Source organism: Lepidothrix coronata, unplaced genomic scaffold (genome assembly GCF_001604755.1).
Source record: "Lepidothrix coronata isolate B3197 unplaced genomic scaffold, Lepidothrix_coronata-1.0 Scaffold105, whole genome shotgun sequence".
Classification (NCBI taxonomy): domain Eukaryota; kingdom Metazoa; phylum Chordata; class Aves; order Passeriformes; family Pipridae; genus Lepidothrix; species Lepidothrix coronata.
Genome location: NW_016690285.1, coordinates 445,928 through 466,951, shown reverse-complemented (window position 1 = coordinate 466,951; position 21,024 = coordinate 445,928). Strand labels below are relative to the sequence as shown.

Sequence of the window (21,024 nt, the reverse complement as noted above, 5' to 3'; positions counted from 1 at the left end):
ATGTCTCATTAAAAACAACTTTTGTAAAATACTTTCACCCATTTCAACTTAAAAAAAAATGAGGATAATTTCTGGAGACTAGCTCTTTCCAGTCTAATACATCATCTTCTTTTAATCTCCACTAGTTCCTGCCTTTTTTCTAGCAATTATTAATAATTTTGTTGCTCTGCTTAATTTTCCTAAGTGGGCTCAAATATATTTTTGGAAGCTCTTCTAACGATGGGCTGGGTTATGATTTGGGCTAAATGTTCCTTTGACATGAAAGGAGGGTCAAACACAAGGCTACAGCCCCGGGCAAGATTAAACCCCATTTCTTCCAAACTGGGTAGAATTAAATCTAGTCTGTAGCCTCATTTATGACTGTGTCCAAAAAGGAGCCAGGTGTGTGTCTGACAATGAATTAATCACAGATTATCTCTAAATCCATGCCCCATCCACTACTTTAGTCTGTGTGAGTACCTGAGCTTCCTCCTCTAGGCATTGCAAAGTTTGTTACATACTCATACCAGAGCCTTACTTCAAAATTCACGTATTTTCTCAACCTCCAAGTTTTTCTTTACATTCTTTGATTTTTTTTCCAAGTGATCTTCCTTTTTCAGCTGTGGCAACCAGGTTAGTAAAGTGCTATTGAATTAATTGTCTCCGTGACTGGGGTCTGGAGAAGTCAACCTGGAGGCACTGACCTGTTCTAAAGTTGCATTTTGCCTTACTCTCTCAGATCTCAAGAATTCACATATTTATTGCATGTTCTGGGTTGAGGGGTTCTGTAATTTTAATTCTAGAAAGTTTAGTGAGTGGCATCACCTTCATATGAACAAGTCACGTTCTCAAGGCACTATGTGGGTAAACTGAACAAGTCATTTTGACTGAGTGTCCCATTATGCTCTGAGACAGCTAAAAACCGGTTCCAAAATCCAGATTATTTCCCCTGGGGCCGAGGAGCTGCTGGATTACAGGGGGCAGGATGAGATGCTGGCTGACATGGGGAGGTGTAGCAGTTTTCCGTCTCTAACAGCAGAAGCAGCCGGTTCTAATCCCTGTGGAGGGAGGAGAAGAACAGAAGGGGACACAAAGTAGCCCCAAACCAATTTGCCTGAAGATGTGTCACTCTGTTTTATGTTCCTGCATTTGCATTGGGACTTTTACTTGTCTTTTGCATTAGCTGAGGATTAAACAGACAAGGGGGGTTCGCTCTGCTGATAATAAAAAGGTAAAATGTAGGCACTGATGCTTAGTTTTATCTGGGTTGAGTTTATACCTAGATTTAATCTAGACTTCTGTATTAATAATCTGGTTCTTCTAATCCTCACCTGGCACACACCTATAACCAGGTGCATGCATTCAATCTTGTAATCTGAGCTCACCTGAAGCCAAACTGCTGCCAGTGCTGCTTGCAGGAATACTGAGGTTTGGTTCTAATGGAATTAAAACCAGTTTAATCTCTCCCCCCACATCCTCTGATGTAGCTGTTTTATTTGTCAGCTGGAAAATAACAGATTTGAAAGAGTTTAAATGAAGTAGAAGCAATTTACGTCCAGCAAAGCCCACAGAACTAATAGGTGTAAAATGATGAAAGAATTCCATCAAAAGTGCTTGTTTGCAGCGTTGGTTTTGCTTTCTTTTTTTTTTTTTTTTTTTAAATTCCTTTTAAAAATTGCAATAGTTATTCAGCTTTCTAATTGTCTGAGCAGGTAGGCTTCACCTGTAAGGGTATGAAAGGATTTTCAAGGCAGAAACGAGTGTGGCTCTTCGATTTCCCACCCTGAGGAGGAGGAGGAAAAAAAAAAACTAAAGCGAGACAAACCCTTGGAGAATACCTCGAGCCCTGGTATCTCTTAAAATAACAGCTGAAAAAAGAAATCTGAAAAGCAAAACAAAGAGATAAAGAAGCATCAGCAGCTCAAACCCCTCAGGTATTATACCTTCCAGTGTGCACCATCTGACTGACACACTTCTCCATATGCTGAGGAGGAGAAAGAACTATTCCCAGCTAACCCACAATTATGCCTTCATTATTTCTTTTTAATCTCCTCAGAGTTCCCATAGGGCCTCATATTTGGTGAGATGAATGTCCCTGCAACAGCCCCACTCAGAAAGCTCTGCAAGTCTCCAAGAAAACTTTCATGTTATGCTCACTGCAAATTTGGTCCAAAGCTATTTTTATCCTCTCCTTACTCTCTCTTTTTTTTTTTAAATTTCTTTTTCATTCTGTCAGTAAATAAATTATTTTCAGGGCTGCTTTTTATGGAGTTGAAGGATTTGTTAGTATGGAATAGGAATAGTAGGCATTTCAGTAATATTTTTTTTCCCAATGGTGGTTTTAGAGGTATTTGTATTTAGATTTTTTAGAGCTATTTGTATTTATATTTTTTGGAGCTATTTGTATTTAGATGATTTTTTTTTTAACAGGTGAGTTGATTTATAGATATAAATCAGGATTTGGACCACTTATGTAACTCTGCAACAAAAAATCCCTGGATTTCACTGGAAGAAGTAGTGTGACCTATTAGTCATATCAAATATCCTTTATATTTTTCACACTCTGTTCCATGCAGATTTAACTGAGATAAAATGATACAAACAGAGATAAGTATTTTTTGCCTACCTATTCTGCCTGTAAAGTTATTTTGCTTGGGGGCCCAAAGTATGAGCAGTATAGTATTAATATGGGGAAATTGCTACAATTATGTTGTACTCCCACATTACCTTTGATGTGATATTTTGCAAATTGTTCTGTGCAGAATTATTTTGCTATGGTTACATTGTGAATGTCATTTGGTGATGAGATACTTTGGAGATGTATATAATGACTTATAATAAACTTTATGGAAGAATCATAAATAAGAGATTAAAATCTTATATATTGTAATGGGTTTCTTTTGCATCCTTTTTCTGTACCACCTGTCCTAGATGCTTGGGTTTGAGAATTATCTTTCTTTTGTACTTCAGAGGTTTCTTTAGGGAACTTAGTGCTGAAAGAAGGTGGTTGAAGGACAGGGCTCTTGTGTCACTGCTTGGTCCTTGCTTTTACATGTTCATGTACATGTTTTTAAGTGTTAAGCCAACTAGAAAAACATTCAGATCTTCCTTTGACTTCAAGATTTTTATTTTTTACCATTAAGTCCATCAATGCCTGTCTCTGGATCTCAGCCTTGTCAAGTTTCTACCAAAGCATAGTTAGAATTGTGTGTTTTCTGTTGTTGGGGCCAAGAAAATGAATTAATAACTTACCTTAGATTTTGTTTCTCTAAGGTGTCATCTTTGCAGTTATAGATGGATAAACTGATTGCTTAAAGCATAAATTTCTGCAGGTTCTCACTGGGTCCAAGAGACTCATCTTCCTATTCCTTGCTATTTTTAATATAAAATATTAAAAAGTGGGAACAGGATCCCCAAAGGACAATTTGCATCAAGAAACACTAAAGCCAACAAAACGTGGAGTGTTGAGTGGAATAACTGTGTGTGATGAAGAAGATTTAAAAAGGGGGGAAAAAAAAGGCAGCAATTACAGCATATTGAAGAGAGCACATTTCTGCCTTTCTAGAAACTTAAAGAAGAAATCAAAACCATGTTTGTGGTTTCACTGCTAACTGGAAGCAGGAGAATATCACTCCTCTGGAGCAGGGTCAGACAGAACCTTTTACTGTGGCTTGTGGAGGGAGGCTGCAGAAATCCACTTAATGGGCTGAGAAAGAGGGTGTTGAAAATAGACCCACGAAAGATAATTCGAAAAAGAAGTTGCCAGTCCCAATAACTTTCTTAAAACCACATCTTGGAAAGCACTCCTGCTATTTTTGGAGCATGATGAAGTCCATCAAAAAGTGCAATCAGCTTTGAAGGCAATAAAATAAAAATCAGGTTTGCAATTATGGGTTGGGTAAAGTCTTCAAAAAGTTTCTCCATGAGACAGAGAATTTATAATGGCTTTTCTAATGGAAGGTGTCAGGATCTGTTGGTAATCTTTGTATTTCATTAAGAGTAATTGTCTTAAGGTGTTTACTGTGTTGTCCTTAGTAAAATTTTTATTGCATTTCTTTTTTCCAAGTGCATTAAAGCCTTTAATTTAAGGGTTTAAAGGACATTTCGTTCCCTTAGATACATACTGAGAGAATTAAAGCCAATCAACAAAATAAAGATGTTTATCAGCCCATTAAACTATTTCAAACATGCTGCTAATGAAGAAGGAATCACAGTTAGTCAGGTATAAAAACTCACCTTTCATATTTGCCCCATCCCAGGACACCGAGTCACAAATTGAATTTATGGGGCAGGATTTGCAATTTTTATTTTTTTTTTTTTTTATTCCTGGTGCTTTTGGAAGTCCCATATGTCTGTCTCCAGGTTTGGTTTGTCATGTTGTTTGTGTTTATGGCATATATATATGTTTTCCAGGTGGGGTTAGCTATGGCAAAAGAAGAAAATAAATGGGAGGAGAAGCAGCTTCATCCCAGTAATTTTCTGCCCACCAGGCCTTTGCACTTCTTCCTCTTTCCCTCCTGCTGCTTCCCAAGCTGAGGTGCTGATGAGGTGCTGGAGTTGCCACAGGCTGACAAAGCCATGACCAGAATTCCTCTTCTGAATAAGCAGGGAAATGAGGGAAAGGGCAGGGAATCAGTCAGGTTAAAGATTTTTGTAGGTATGGCCGTGCTGGAAGGAAGGGTGGTGTTTTATGCCTGTAAACTCGTATTAGAAGGCCATTTAAAATGTGTGTCAAGATCCCCCTGAGACCTGCCTGGCTGCTCTCTCCAGTCCCCTTTTTGAGGATGGGATTCTCCATGCTGGCATTGCCATTATTCCTGGGATAACGCTGGACATGACCACTGCTAGTGGATTTTTTCAGTGATAGCAGTTTTTGGCAAACCAAGCACGGATATACAGCTCTCCCTGTGCTTGGTGTGTATGATTTTTGGTGCTCTTGTCTCAGGTTTTAGGGTATTTTTTTTTTTGGTGATGGTGTTAATCCAGCAATCACTTCTCTTGCAAGTTCATTCCTACCCTTAGGCTCAGTCTCTTAAGGACACACTGCAAACTGATGCTTAATTAACCACCTGCCTCCCCAGTAAGAGCTCCCTCCAACATGATCCTGAAGGGGCTCCTGATAAAGGAAAATCCATTTTTTTTTTAAATTATAATAACTCATTTTCTATTGTTTCAGCATGCCTTGTGTCATGGGCAGGGTGAGGGGATCTCATTTTTAGGGTACCTGTTTTATTAGGAATATGTGTTGGAGATGAAGGTTAAAGCCTTCGAAAGAGTTAAATAAGACACGCTAAATGAATAAAATCAGATCACCCTATTTTTAAATGGTTATATTTTTTCCTTTGTCATGAAGCAAGGTTAGTTTAAGATTTGAAAGTCAGGAGTTTAACCAATAAGCCACGATCTGTGGGCTTTAAACCCAGACTCTTGGCTGCTGCTCTAACTCAAGCACTCCTCAGTCTGTTTAAAGCTGAACTGCTTCAAATTAAACTTCCACAGCAAAATTAAGTTTTCAGACCTGGCAATGGCATAGGTTTAATGAAATTTCTGTTTAAAGTTGTGCTGTGAGGGTGATATTATGAACTGGCACCGAGGGCCAAGCTGTGTGTCTGTGTGTTAGGTGGGATATATAATCCAACAGGGTTGGATTTTCGGGCATGGATCTCACTCAGCTGAAGGAAATGAACACGCAGGAATAACGTTCACAGATAAATTATGCCACTTTTTTTTCAGCCTAAATACCTTGGAATCTGCAAAGACACTTCACAGACAAAGGGGACACCAGCAATAGATTTCTCCACTCATAATGACAGGAACATCTCTCTCAATATTACTTAGCTAATGAAGGAATAGATCTGCTGTGAAGTTCCTAGGAGGCTCATTTTCTTGAGTACAGTAGTAAAAGTTAGCTGATGAATGACCTAAACTGCTTAATGCTTCTCCTTATAACTTCTGAGCAGCAAGGCATGTCTCGGAGAGCACTGGAGGAGTTATCCTCAGGAGGCCCCGGTGTCCTTGTAGGTTGTCAGAGTCAATGAGCCAGGTTTATTTCAAATGGCTCCTTAAATGAACATTTATTTTGTGCCAGTAACACGTTTTTGATTAACAGCTCCTTTTGACTAATTTGCTTCCCAAAACAGCCCAATAAAGGACTCGTTTAAAACATAATTAAAAGCATGTTATTGCTGGTAGTTAATACTGATTAAAACAGGCATTAAGACAATTATCGTTGAAGGAAAGTAAGCACCCCGTAGTCAGGATGGAATCCATTCTTACAGTTTTTATGCATTGCATACACAAGTGGGCTGCCTGCCAAATATGCAGGAGTTCTTATCCTGCCCATAACTGTATCAAAATTTGATCCCAATTAATTTTTATTTTTTTTTTTTAAATGGACAATATTTGTGTTGGGCATTTGGAGTTGGGTTTTTGGGAGAAATGTTCGTTTTCAACAAGTTGAAAAGTTGCCACTTTGTCCTGCCTGGTTATTGAACTGACTAAGAAGGAAAAAAAAGTATCCTTGTTGTTGTGCTTTGTACTGAGGCTTTAAAGATTTCCTAGCTGGGCTTGGGTTTGCATCTTTAGTTTTGTGTCTCTTCAGCTTTACACTGTAAATTAATTGCTGACTTTTTTTAAAACTAAAACCAAAAAAAAGCATGACCAAAATACTGGCAGAGGTGGCATTTATTTTAGGTGTAGAAACGGAAGTTAATCTGAAAATTTTCAAGTCTTAATGAAGAATTCTGGTGGAATTTTTTTCGTTTGTTTATTTGGGAAGTTTTTTTTTTTTAAAGTGTTTTTTTTTTTGAGGTGTTTTTCGTTTGCTTTTTTCTTTTTCTTTTTTGTGAGGCTGAGTGCACAGTCTTTTCTTCAAATATGAAATATATCCCGAACTCATCAGAAAATTCACATAGAAATAATGCCACATTCTTCTATTAAAATAATGGAATATTTTCCATCAGAGTGAAAAATTACAGGTAACTTTTTGAGATCAAGGGCTCTAATTATGACCCTGTAGCTTTTTATACAGTTACTATAGAAAAAAACCCACATAAAAGCGTGTTTTCCACCACTTTAAATTTTATGTGAGTTCAGCTCATCATTTAACACTTGCATTTCTGTTTTGAACATCTTAATTCCTTAATTTCTCATCATCCTTTATCATACTTTTGCAATTTATAACAAAGAAAAATTTATATCCACTGTAATCAGTTTTAATTGAACAAATTGGTAAGAATGGGTGAAGACTTCTATTTTTAAAATAACTTCATCTGTAGTTCAAAATTTCGAGGAGTTTTAAGTAAAGAATTGCTTTCAACATCGATTTCAGCTTTTTCTGCCTTACCTCAACACAGTGTTAATATTGGAGAATGATCAAAATGATTATGCAGGGCCTTAAATATGGACTGAAGGAAATTTCGTGCTTATTTCCAAATGTGCATTTGATTATGCTCAGGCTCTAATTATTTTTTTTTTGTTGTTGTTTTTTTCTAATTTAAAAAGAAGGAAATCAAAATATATTAAAGGTTTTTTAACACGTGCTTTTACACCTTTGGCTGTACTTGTGCTTTCAGCCTTCCCATCGTGCTGGGATGAGGAGGGGGAGCTGCCAAGGATGTGATACCTTCTCAGGGGCCAAGACTTTGAGACAGATGGTGCCTGGTGTGGAGGGAGCAGAGTGAGACCAAAGCTTTGGAGCCTGGTGGACTTCCAAGGCCAGCCTGTAACTTGCTGTCCTTGTCTGCTGTAACAAAGCTCTGGGAGCACCTTCCAACCTGAAGTGATTGTGGTGGGTCCAACTTCTTCTGAACTCCGGGTTTTCACAGTAACATCAGCCCAAAAAATGAATGTTTACTGTTTTCATCAAGTCTTAGGCTGACTAGAGAGCAAAGCAAGTGGAGCTGAGCAAGCACAGCCTTGGAAAATCCAGCAGATAGAATATTGATCCTCATCTGGTGGTTCATACCTCCACTTAGGGACGTGGGGAAAGAGCTGGAGGTGGTGTGGAGCTGCTTTCCCCATCCTGAGCTGTTCCTAGGGGGAAGGTATGAGGCTTTGGAGCTTGTGGGCAGCACTGACCATGGCAGATCAGCAAAAGCCGTAACATGCTATGGCCACGCTGGGCATGGCAATAGACTCTGCAACACTGAGGGAAGAGTTAGTTGGAGCTCTGAGTCTGTTACAAACAGATTGCTTGGTGTGAAATGTGAGATTTTCAATCGCCCCCATCCTGGAAAATTTGAATTTTCCATTCCTGGTAGATCTTATCTAGAAATAGATGCCTGTGGCAAGTGATTGGTATCTTCCTTGGCCAGTGGTCCCAGACCTTCTGAGGTGTAACCCTGAATTCAGGTGTGAGTGTGACATTTGTAGTCATAGAATGGCTTGGATTGGAAGGGTCCTTGAAGATCTTCCAAACCTCAACCATGGGCAGGGACACCTTCCACTAGCCCAGGTTGCTCTAAGCCCCTTCCAACCTGGCCTTGGACAATTCCAGGGGTCCAGGGGCAGCCACAGCTTCTCTGGGCAACCTGTGCCAGGGCCTCCCCACCCTCCCAGGGAAGAATTTCTTCCTAATCTTTAATCTAAATCTATTCTCTTCCAATTTAAGACCATTCTTCCTTGTCCTATCACTGCATTCCCTTTCCCTTAAGCCAACCCACACATACCTAGAGCTGTCTCTGGAAAAACTTGATCCTGATTCCACTGTAGAACCTTCCTGCCCTTCCTGGTTGGAAGTTGGGCCTGTGCTCCAGGTGGAAAGACAGACCCTTCCCGCTGAAGAGGAAAAATCGTAACTATGGAATTGCATATAATTAAAATCTCATAAATATTTTTCCCCCTCATTTTTCTGAAAATATCAGATGTGTGTATAATCCTCTCAGGGGAACCAACATCTCTCTCAGTTTATCTGTTTTAATTAAACTGTTAGTTAATTCTTCATTCTTGGGTATAAAGAAGGGGAGAGAAAAAATTATTCAGCTGCTATAGTTTAATGGATTTTTAACAATTACAGAACGAAAAGCAACGAAAATAAATAATACAGTTGTTAAAACTAATAATGTAACAAAGGTAAAAAGACATCCCTGTAGGCTGGAAGAAGTATTAACACAAGCAAACAAATCCCAACAATCCTGAAATCAAAGACCAGCCAGCTTTCTTGTTTTCCCACTAGATGGTCTGGCCATTAATAACCCATTTGCAAGAACATCTGAGGAGTGTGGGGCAGTAGGGGAGGGAAAAAATTCCCAAGAGTTTGAAATTGTAGCAAATAGGTGGTGGAAGTTGGATTTAGGTGTGGACTAGATGTGAAATTTGGGGGTTTCATAGTAAATTATAAATGATGGGTCATTATAGTTCTTGCAAATGGCCCTGGTGACAGATGAAGAGGTGGGGAAGGGAAAAAAGGGGCAGGAAGAAATAACTGGAGATTTTGGGGAGGAATTATTTCAGAAGACTGAAGGGATTAAGTGATTTCCATAGGTAAGAGAGATAAATATGGATCTGCCACCAGCCCAAAGTGTCAGAGATCTGCAGAGCTCCCTCCGACCTCCCAGTGGGGTGAGGACAATTCCAGGAGGAAAAGGAAGGAGAAAAGGAAAATAGGAAACAAAAAAAGCTCATTGCATTTTTCTTATGCCCCCAACAGGTCCCTAAACAGGCTGCAAGGATCATTGCAGGGAATGAGAGAAAATCAGGCAAAATTTTCTGCAAGTGGCTCGAATCAGATAAAATAAAGCCCACGAGCAAGGGCGTAGAGAGATAATGGAGCAGAAACCTTTCTACTTCAGCCCTGCCTTCCCCAGTCACTTTGAGCTCTCTCCATTTGAAAGTTAAATTTCTAATTTTATTCAAATAAAGCCCGGCTTTCTTGTGTTTAAAAGACTTTTGGTCTTCAGGGATCTCACTGTAGGTGATGGTTTCAGCAGATCCACTTCAAAGCTTTGGCGGATTCAGTGTCCTATCATAGCATATCCTAATTAGTGAAGCTGTGGGCCAAATTCCTGTGGGATACAACCCAACAGATACAATAGTATAATACTGGAATTAGTCCACTAAACCAAAAGGGTAAACCTGCCTGGACAGAAGTCTGTGGCAAAATTCCAGTCGATTCCAGTAAATATTGGACTGGGACTTAATGAAGAGGTTGGAAAAAAAAATCTCGTGATTATTTTAGGATTGCAAAGGAAAAGATCTGGAGCTCTTTTGTATCAGGAGGAGAAAAAAAATGTTTTCTTAAAAACTCAGAGTGTATGAGAACACCAATATGAAACCACTCAATAATAAGACATTCTTGTGTTTTCTCAACCTAAAAGAAAGCAGAAGATGTATAATGTGCATATATAAACATATAAAAAGGGAATTTCTCACGTGTACACAGAAGAGGAAGAAAAAAAAAAAGAGTAATATATGGAAGAAAACAGGTGGGAAAAAATGGTACACAGCAGCATAAACTCATTATTCACCATTTTATTGTATGGTATTATTGCTGATGTCAGATGCATTCAGCATTTGCCAGTCTATTACAAGAGAAAATGAAGTGCATCTGTCTTAAAACTTCTAAATCCAAAATAGTCAGCTCTGAAAGTGTGTGTTTTGATACCTTGGCTTCCACGCCACTCAGAAAGCAATTGCATATCAAAATGTTTGAGACATCCTTGCTGTGGCAAACCCTCTGAGCTCTGTGCAGGCTAATAAGGAGATGGCTTTGTGGATACATTTTTGGAGGAGAGTGTATTTGGAAGGAGAAATTGGATGCCGAGCTTTTGTTGTGATAGCTCTAAGACTCTGTATTTTGGCTTCGAGTTCTAAGGCTCCATCTGAAGGAGGAGAAAAGGAGAGAAACCAGCAGAAACGATTCAGGTGTCAAACAAAAAATCTCTTCCAAGAATAAGATTTATTTCACTCGGTAACCCCCGGCCAGAAGTTTGTGTTTTGGGGAAATGAAAATTTCTGTCTTGGTGGTATTAGTAAAGCAAAACCAGCTGAGCACATTCAAACAATGGACAGAGCATGTCTCTGCTAATTTTGAATTTTCTGGCTTTTGTCACTGGATGTCACAACTATAATTATTACTTAAACACAGAGGTGAACTGCAAAGCAGGAATGAAACTTTAGCTGAGAAATGCTGTAGGAAAGAAAAGTTCCTGCAAAGTCGTGCAAAACCTCCAGCACGGCTCCACGTTTTAATTTATCCCTGGTTAAAATTCTATTTCTGCCATCTGCAATTACCCCAGTGCAATGAGATTATCCCACTGGAATATTTATTTACCAGCAAATAATAAGTTTATAAGGTGGATATTGGGGAATTTTGGCACTTCCAGAGGTTAAATGATGAGCAGAGGGTTTTAATGTCTTGGCAGGGAGCCTGGTCCTCACCTGAGAGTGTGGTCAGGTGCTGGGATGTGAGGCTTCCCTTCCCTCTCCCAGCTGACAGATCACTTTTTCCAGTCATTGTGGAGCAGTTTTGTGTTTCTCTAGTCTGGAAAACTTCACATTTTGACAAAATTTCTGTAGAGTGTGGGGTTTTTTTTAAATATTACAGAACAGCCCACCTACAGCAGCATAGAAAAAAATAATCTACATTGAAAAAAACCTTATAAAATTGGTAATTTGAAGTAATAGAATCTTATAGCTGTTTTCACATTGACTTCTAACACAGCCAGGTGTGGTGTTGGGACTGCTGATGGTCTGTGTTCCTTGTTGCTCTTAAACTTTGGGAATGATAGTGAGGATTGTTTAGACTGTTACAGGTTTCTTAGAACTGATCCTTATATTGCAGGATTCTTGTATTTTAGCTGATGCAGTGAACTATTTTGTTAATACACACATATGTATTTATACATGAAAAAAAGAGCTTAATTTGTACACTTTAACCATCCTTAGCAATCCAGTTGTTTCTAGTAGCTACTACTCATGTAACTTGGAGAGCACACAGATGATGTGCCAGATGTGTGGAGGGTTTTTTCATCCCTGATGGACTCGTCAGGATGCAGGAAGGGAGAAGCCTGTTCTAGTATTGAATTGTAACCCTACTCTGGGCTCACACCAACGTGGCAACTATGGAACTTGTCTAGAAAGGTCATAGAAATTGTTCCAACAGAATGCGACAGGTATTTCCTTATCAACCCACTCAAAACTAATGGGAGCAAGAGAGAACAGAGCAAAGGTTCTGAGATCTTGATCTGGAGTCTTTATTGCCTTCCCACTGCCAGAGGGCAGGGTTGGATGGAATACTGGGAAGGAATTCTTGGCTGTGAGGGTGGGGAGGCCCTGGCCCAGGTTGCCCAGAGAAGCTGTGGCTGCCCCTGGATCCCTGGAAGTGTCCAAGGCCAGGTTGGACAGGGCTCGGAGTAACCTGGGCTAGTGGAAGGTGTCCCTGCCCATGGCAGGGAGTGGAAGGAGATGGTCCTTAAGGTTCCTTCCCCCCAACCCATTCTGTGATTCCATGATTTACTGCAATATCTCTCTTGGTGGGGATGGGTTGTGAGCTGATGATTCTGCTGCGTGCTCTGCAAATATCTCTGTAGTGTTTTAACTCCTCATCCTCTAAAGTTTTAAACACATGCTTAAAACTGAGGTTGAATTGTAATGAATGCTTTCTTTTTATCTGCTGCACTGGGAGAAAATAACTCTTATTTTCCCACTTTCTCCATAGCCAGGGCTGTTGTTTTGCTGCACGTATTTTTAATTAAGGACTTTCATTAGAAGCAGTAAGGGAAGACCAATGGAAAACCTGAAGCAGGAAATCAAATGACTCTCAATCACTGATACCTACATAGTTAGTAAAAAAAAAGATAAAAGGACTTTTAAAACTAGATATATTCAACCTTTTTGTTATATTGTGAAAAGACCCCTTTTTTGCACCAATTTCTGTGCTGGTGCTTAAGCAGATCACAAGTGGGAGCAAAACCTTTCCTAAAAATTGAGAGTCCTGGCCTGGGTTTGGTTCTAAACCTGGGAAATGTAGAGTTACTTTTGCATGCAAACAGTGGGCAAAGTGGGTTTTGGGATGGATTAGATGTGGGACCTGCTTCAGGAATCCTCAAATAATGATGAGGTGCTTCCTTCACTGGATGATAGTGTGGCTTTTGGGTGATTTTATAAAGCTGTCCATGAAAAACAGTTCATGTGTCCATCCTTAGACACCCCCTTTTGTTTTACCTGGAGTATCCATTTGAGTTAAGCTTTAAAATGTTATAAACCAGAATCCTGCATGATGAAAAAAAAATTGTATTGGTACCAGTAGGCAACGTGATATTAAGTCACTGACATTCATACATTCTGTGTCTGTTGTATTTCCTTTTTTTTTTCCCTCTGGAACAAACTAAAAAGGCTTTGGCAAGGCAGGGTCTTACAACATCAAACCGTACTGAAGGCAGATTTCCACAAAGTGCTTGCACAGCACAGAAAGTTTAAGTGTTGGCACCGAGACAGGTTTGTGTGGTACAGAAGAATTCTTATATTTGAATGTTTCTCTCTTACAAGCCTTTATATGTCAAACTTTAAGTGGAATTGACTGTTTATCCCAGTTGATTTTGACTAGTGACGCCTTCCAGGTTGGAGGGCGCTCCCTTCACTCTGTTTCCCATCAGCACTCCTTGACTACCGGCATGTGGTGCCAATTTGTTCCTTCTGTACAGAGAAGAAAAGAAGTTTGGATTTAATTTTAAGCCTTGACACAAGGTTTAATTTGCTAAAAAGGGGAGCTGTGCCATTGTAAATCTTGGAGGAGACACCAAGGTTGCAAAAATTGTCAGCCCAATCTGTTTTGAGCACCACTTCAGTCGGGCTATTAAAGGAACAATATTCCTTTTCACAGCTTGTTCAGCTGTGTCAAACCACACAGGTTAGCCTGGAGTTGGCCATTTATTGTACTTTTTATTGCTTTCTGATCAAGTTTGTATGACAAGGGGGAAATTTCTGTGCTGAAAATGATTTATCAATACTGTAAATAGGCAGGGAAAAAAGGTTATTTTTCAGGTGACTAAACCTCAAAGCAGAGCAGCTTAAAAATTTACCAGTGAGACTCACAAAAAAGAATAAGATCATTTTTCTATTAAAATCTTCCTAGACTTACAGAGCTAAAGTCATTGTGGATCTGCTACTATCTTTTGAGAAGAAAACTCTGGTAGAACATGCTGTTGGCACTCAAGTACTGGATTATTACTGGTGTTGAGTCAGACCACACTGAGCTATAAAAATCTTTGGCCCCACGTGTAGATTCTGATCTTGTCTAAGATGATGTAAATACTCCCTCTCCCTTCACTGCTTATTCTGTAGAGGAGGAAAGGGTTTAGCATGAAACTCCACATCTCTGCTGACAATGTGGATTTGGTCATTGGCTTCAGCAGGGTCAGGGTTTTAGCCTCTGTCCTAATTCTTTGTAAATGTTTTCTGAGCCATGATGATATTACCAAAAACAAGGGCAGTATGACGTGATGGGACTCGGTAAATATTTATTTAAACTAGTCTGGTTTAAAAAAAATAATCGTTTTGGGGTTGATTAAAACTCAGATATTTAAAATTCGACCAGCAAAGCTCTAATACATTAATATATACTAAAACCTACACAGTATCTTGCTTCAGCCTCTTTTATTTTGCTTTTTAAGAAATGGATGTCTGACCCAATAGTTCATTTATGCTCATCCGTCACGTAAGTCCTTTTTATTTCTTGGATTAAGTGCTACAGACCTAATAAATCATTGCTGCTCCTCTGGCACAGTTCCAGCTCATGTTGTCAATCTGGGCAATGTGTAATGTTTTAATTTCTGCAAAACAGCAAGTTTTTGTTAACTTTAACTCTGTGCTGTGACTGACTGAGCCTTCAGGATAGCTTCCAGTTTTCTATATATACCGGGTGACTAATACAGTGATTTTAATATCAACAAAAATCATTAATTATAACGTAAAAAACATGCTTTGGCCTAAAATATAAGGGTTATGTTATCCTGCTCCTTCTACTCTTTATTTTTGTTGTGAAGAAAGCCTAAATCCCTTTTAGATGTAGAAAAACAGCCCAAAAGGAGCCTAAATCCCCTTTTACTCTTTCTCATTTACTACATTTCTAAACTACGTTTCTTTTCGTGTTTTGAACATGTGTTTTGCTTTTTCCTCCTCTGCCACGGTTGACTGGGTGGTTAGATGTGTGTACCCTGAAATGTTCTTCAGCATTTATCAAGCTGAGCTGTGGTGCAGTATCTTAAAGAAAGAGGAGAAATTAGAGGTGTGCCATAAGTTGGACTATTTATCAAAACCTTTGCTTTTTGGGCACATGTGGCTGGAATGAAACAGCACCTGGTTCTATATTTCCAAGGGCTTTTTTAAGCAACACAAGCACTTCTGCCAAAACAGAAGAGAATGTGGATCCTGTTTTCTCTTTGCATGAGGAACAAGGTGGAATCAGGGCTAGACAGGGAGGGTGGGAGCCAAGGTTGTGGCCCTGTGTGAGCTCAGGAGCACAGGAAAACAAGCCCCTCTCACTGTGCCATTCAAATATCAGCTCTTACATCCCCAAGCACAAGCATTTTGATTTTTTTCCCCAGCCTTAAGGCCATGCTCTGTGTTGTACATCATCCTCCTGTTCCAGATGAGGGGATTTATGGAGAGGAGGTGTTGGGTGCTTTGCAGGAAACCGTGTAGCCACTTTATCTGTGCACAGCTCCTCACTGAGCAGCTCTGTATCCCAGATCTTTTTCTCCTGGTGTTTATAACAGGATAGTTACTCCTTCTGAAGGTGAGGGAGGAGTGCAGTTAGATGGGCTTCTACAGCCTCTCTGATAACTTGTCCCACTCCACTCCTTAGTGGAAAGATCCATTTAACCTTTGGCTGCTCTGAGTCAGAAATCCTGCTTTCCCAGTTTCAGGTATCACTAGGGTCTGACACAGGTCTGATGGAGTAAAGCACATTACGTTTTAATCACATAACAAAGACCATTTACGAACAGCAGGCCACTTGTAAAATTAACCTGAATTTATGACATCCTACTGCATTTCAGTGAAGAAGATGGATACTGCAGAGGAGTTGATTAGGCTGAGATTCATCATTCCTCTTTCTAGAGCTGAGTTACACCAGGTACTTTCTGCTAGTGAGCATTATGTGTTTGTTTTGTTTGATGATGGCATGTTTTATTTGTTAATGGCATGTTCTATTCGATGTTGGCACTGTAGATTTTAGTGCAGGGAGTAGTTTGTGTGTCCATCTGATCTAGAAACCAGCCTCAGATCTGAGCAAACCATTCCCACTGAAAAAAGCCTGATGACCCAAGGGCAGCCCTCCCTCTGTGCCAGGAACAGAGATTTAACTCAGCTGCCAAAATCTGGGAGTGCTCATCTCCCAATGCCCTGCTGAGAGCGGGAGATGCTGTTGGAGAGGGGATGTTTCTCTTAGAAGGAGACCTCCCCAAACTCCCTTCTCATCCCAGTTGTGCTTATATTTCCATTTAGGGCAAGACAACAACTGTGGGATTTCTGCAAGGTCTTGTGATGAAGCAAAATGTTGTTTACCTGCAACAAACAGAGAGAAACCGTCTCCCATGTGGCCACCAGGAATGTCTCTGGAATGATCTGTCGTTCCTGGATGCAAATGGCATCCAAAGGCACACGGTGCTCGTGCACTTAACCAAGCACATTCTGAAGGCAGGATAATTTGGAAAGATGACCATTTATAGAAGATTAGTTGTCCTCTGACCGCAGTTACAATTATCTGGGAGAACAGATAGGTCAGATTGATTTAAGTTGCTTTTTTTGGTAAAAGCAGTATATTCTGGTAAAACTGGCCGGCGAGGAGATTTGTTTCCGTGCGGGTGCGTTTTTTCAACACTGCGGGGAAATAAATGGTTATTTCATAAGCTTGAACATCCATCTTCGGATTTACACAAATTTAAAATTATATTCCTAAGAGTTTGTGACGGGAGCCAAGAGTTATTTTCTGCTTATTAATCTTTCTCCCCGATCCAAAAACATCCCCAAACTTTGTTTAGCCGTGCAGTCTCTTCAGACTGTTGATTGTGCTGTAGTGGGGCTGAGAATGTTTCAGTTTATGTAACCAGGCCCTCTGTTTAAATTTCCATGACAGATCTTTTCATTTTGTTTACAGCCAAATAACAATGCAAACGTGTCCTGCTCCAGCCGTGGACGTGGTGTGCGGTCATCGAAAAGGGCGCTCACCACATTGATTTCTTGATCTTATCCTCTTTAAAACTTATTTAAAAGCATTTCATTGTTATTTGCCGGCTATTAGCGAGCAAAAATAAGCTTTCCTTATTTACATAAGGATGAGAGCTGGTCACTGTGTCTTCTTGGCTATTAGTTGTTTGGTTAATCACAAAGCTGTGTTATTACAGCCTATTTGTAGTTTGCAGTTCAACCACACATGGCACGGTGGTGAAACGTTTTCCTGCAAACCCAAATGCTTAAATAAAGTCATATCTTTAATCTGTTTAGAGCCTTGCAATATTTAAAATGGTTTGCATGGGTTTGATTATAGAGTTTTACGTAGATGTGTCGGTGGTGTGGTGTTTGGTAACGCGAACGTCAGCGCGAGGCAGATTTGGGGCAAAATTAACGCTCAGGGACAACTTCCAAGGGAATTCGTGGAGTCTCTTCTGGCTTTTCCATCTGGTCCTTATCATGCAGAGATGTCCAGTCAGCAGTGTTCAAGTTGTTCTCAAAATTCTTCCCCAACCTTTCTCGGCACAGAAGACTCTTGTTATATATCCTTGATGAGATTTCCGAATCTTCCTAAATCCTTTCTGCTCTTAAGGAAAATAGAACAACTTCTATTTGCTTTAGTAGAATTAATTTAAGTGCTTACTTAGTATTTTAACACAGATTTTTGAGGTAGGTTCATGGCACAGTCCGAGCTTAGGCTCTATTTCTGCCTACTGCAAAAAACATTATATCCTAAAATTCTGTTCAGAAATTCATCACCCTCTGTCTTAAAACTGGTTGAGTATTTTCCTTCTGCTGCTTTCCCTGTGGTGCATTCAGGAATGATGTTCCTGTTGTGTTTTTTTCTGATATCCAGCTGAAACTCAACAACAGCAAGTTTATACCCATTCATACCTGTGCCAAGACTAAGATCTCTTCATTTGCCTTTCTGATATCCTGAGCAGTCACATTCCTCACCCACTACTGCTTTTCCTGGGATTAATGTGCCACCTTGAACTTATACATTGTATAACTATATTTAATTCCATTTATATTCATCTGACCAAGGACAGATGATACATTTATAGGAACTATTACTACCTTTCTGTGTATGGTTGATACCCAGTATTATTTAATCACCAATAAACTTCACCACACTTCTCTTTATGACAAAAATCATAAATGAAAGATAAAGGCTTATTTTAAAAATCTTATTTAAGGAGCTTCCCCAGTATCTCCCCTCCAGTTCAAGAGTAAAACCTATTGAAGCTGATGCTTCACGTTGTTTATTTTTCATTCTTATTTTGCTGCTTTCCACCTCATTTCTCTTTCTTCAGCTTCAGTTTCTCCTTGATGAGTGCTGTGTTTACAGTAGATTTTCATTGTTCTAACAGGGTTGACTATCACTGTCTTGCAAAAACAATTACCATCTACCTCTTTCTTTTTCAGAAATAGTGTATTATAGAGCATATATTTAAAATTCCCCAGACAAATATTTTTTCTTTTTCCTTTTTTTTCCCTCTCACTTATTTTTTTCTGCATGAAATTTAGTGACTTAAATACTGTTTGTTCAGGATTTCTGGATATCTGACTACCAGGGAAACACGGTAGATCCAAATGGTCCCCTGTAGGTTTGGAAATTCTGGAAATGCCCTTTGCAGAGAACAAGTGCAGTGGGGCTTCTGTTCCCAGGAAATGTCCAACCAAACAGCATCTTCATGGTCAGGGCATGCACAGTAAATCAGTTTTTTCCAGGAATCATGAGTTTTATGGACTTTATATGACCCAGTGTGTGCACACAGACTCCTTTTTGAAAAATACTCATCAAATGGGTGACAACCATTGTTTACTCCACTTTTTGCATGCTCTGGAAAAAGAAAGAGGAACTGTTTCAGTTTTTGTGTTGTATTCCCAGCGTATCAGTGGCCCCAAATAGGGAGAGAGGGTTTAAGCTGTGTCTGCTTGGTAAATTAAAACATGTTTATGTGCCTGGTTTGCTTTTTATATAAAATTTTTGCCTGTTTTCCCTAGAACTTTTATTTGGGTATTACTCAACCTGGGATGCAGCTCCACAAGTATTTTGATAGCTCAGAGTGTCTGGCTGTGGATAATATCAAGTTCTGAGGTGGAGACGGATCTGTAAGATCCTTCTTAACTTCATAAGATCATAGAATAATTTGGGTTTTGTTGAAAAGGACCTTAAAGATCATCTCCTTCCACCCCAGGGACACCTTCCACCAGCCCAGGTTGCTCCAAGCCCAGTCCAACCTGGCCTTGGATGCTTCCAGGGATCCAGGGGCAACCACAGCTTCTCTGGGCAACCTGTGCCTGTGAAACATCTCTGGGTGTACTATTTTCTGTGAAAATACCAATCTCCACAAAGGTGAGCAATTAATTACTTCATGCTGAGGTGGAGGTCAGAATTCAGATGGATGAGATGATAAATGTGAGTGGTGTGGAGATGGCACAAAGGGTAAAAATTCCATGAGGCGACTAAAAAAATCTTGAATGACTGTCGTTCAATTCTTTCAGCTACAGATGATTAAGTGCATCCCCATTATATAAAAACTTTTATAAAGGAGCCAAAAATGTTAAGTGAACTTGCAAGAAATGAGGAAGAATATAAAAAACCCAGGAAACAAACCTTTCGGATTTCCAAGAAACGCTTTTTCTTTGGAAATAAAACATGAAAACACCCCCCTGTTTTCTGAACAAATGCATGTGAAGTGTGAGTGACCAAGGGATTAATTCTTCCCCTGCATAAACTCAGGATGAAATACTCAAATTCTCAACTATATGAACTGCTCAGCACCTGAGGACATTAAATAGTTATTGCAAGAGGAAAATGTGGAGCAGAACTATCAGGCAAAGAGAAATCCCATCCACATGCCTGAGAAAACTTCAGGCAATGTCTCAAAAGGAAAGTTCTGGAAGAGCTCTGCTAAGAAAACAGAAGCTGTGAATTGTGCCATGTGGTATTAAAGAATTTAGAGGGCACACTGAGAAGTTCCATATCGATGCTTTTTCTTAAATATATTCAACAAAGGGCCTATTTCCCTTCAACACTTTCAAATTTCAGCTTTCTCTCCCTTCTGCTTTTTAGCAGAACCACTCAAAAAAACCCCAAACTTGCACAGTTATAACTTTTAGTGTAAAATCCCTGGATTTCTTGCTTTTTTATTTTGCTGCTTCTCAATTGGTTTAGAGAGAATTTTCGAGTTATAGCCTAAAAAGGGAATATTAAAAGAAAGAGATTATAAAAGCAATTGTAGAAAAGTTTGGGAGCTCAGAACTTGTAACTCTTGTGGTAGCTACAGCAGGGCTGCACATGAGAACATGTCATTTTGTTCTCCCACAACGCTCTAAAGTAGAAAAAATAACTTATTGAAGCTTTGATTTCTTCTCAGGACTTTGCTGGTCCATCAGTACAAAATATGTTTCCAATAACTATGATTGAAGAAAGAAATTCAGACTTTCGGGCTCCTTGAATAAAGAATTTTAAAAACTCATTGTCTGCTCAATTTTGCTTGAATTTCAATTACTACTTGGTGAATCCTGCATGTCTAGAAGTGTAAATCAGTTCAGGAAGTTTGGGATTCATTGTTTTATCTGATTCCATGGAAAAATCTTAATAATTGGCCACTGGGATTGAGTTTCCTGGAACAGGCTGAGTATGGGAATTCTCCAACTCTAGTTTGGGTTTTTTCCTGCTCCTAATCAGAGCTCACAACTTTAACTTAGATAAGTTGACAGTTTTTGTTGCTTTCTTGTGTGGGTTTTTTAATTTTGGTTTTGTTTTTATATAATAGAAAATGATTACTGGGGGTTTGGCTTGTACAGGGGTCTAAATGGATCATTCTTATCTTGAAATATTGTAGGGGAGCAGAACATCAC

General features: G+C 39.4%; 1 long non-coding RNA gene across 2 annotated transcripts; it reads left to right on the top strand.

The window, feature by feature from the left end:
• The first annotated feature begins 12,095 nt into the window (after window positions 1–12,095).
• LOC108501636 lies at window positions 12,096–17,261 on the top strand. 2 transcript variants are annotated; one of them, XR_001876244.1, is made up of 5 exons: window positions 12,096–12,148; window positions 13,315–13,416; window positions 14,592–14,635; window positions 15,978–16,054; window positions 17,078–17,261. It is a non-coding gene; the product is annotated as an uncharacterized LOC108501636 (long non-coding RNA). The 2 variants fall into 2 exon arrangements; XR_001876243.1 differs by lacking the exon at window positions 17,078–17,261 and adding an exon at window positions 16,426–16,695.
• The last annotated feature ends 3,763 nt before the right edge of the window (window positions 17,262–21,024 follow it).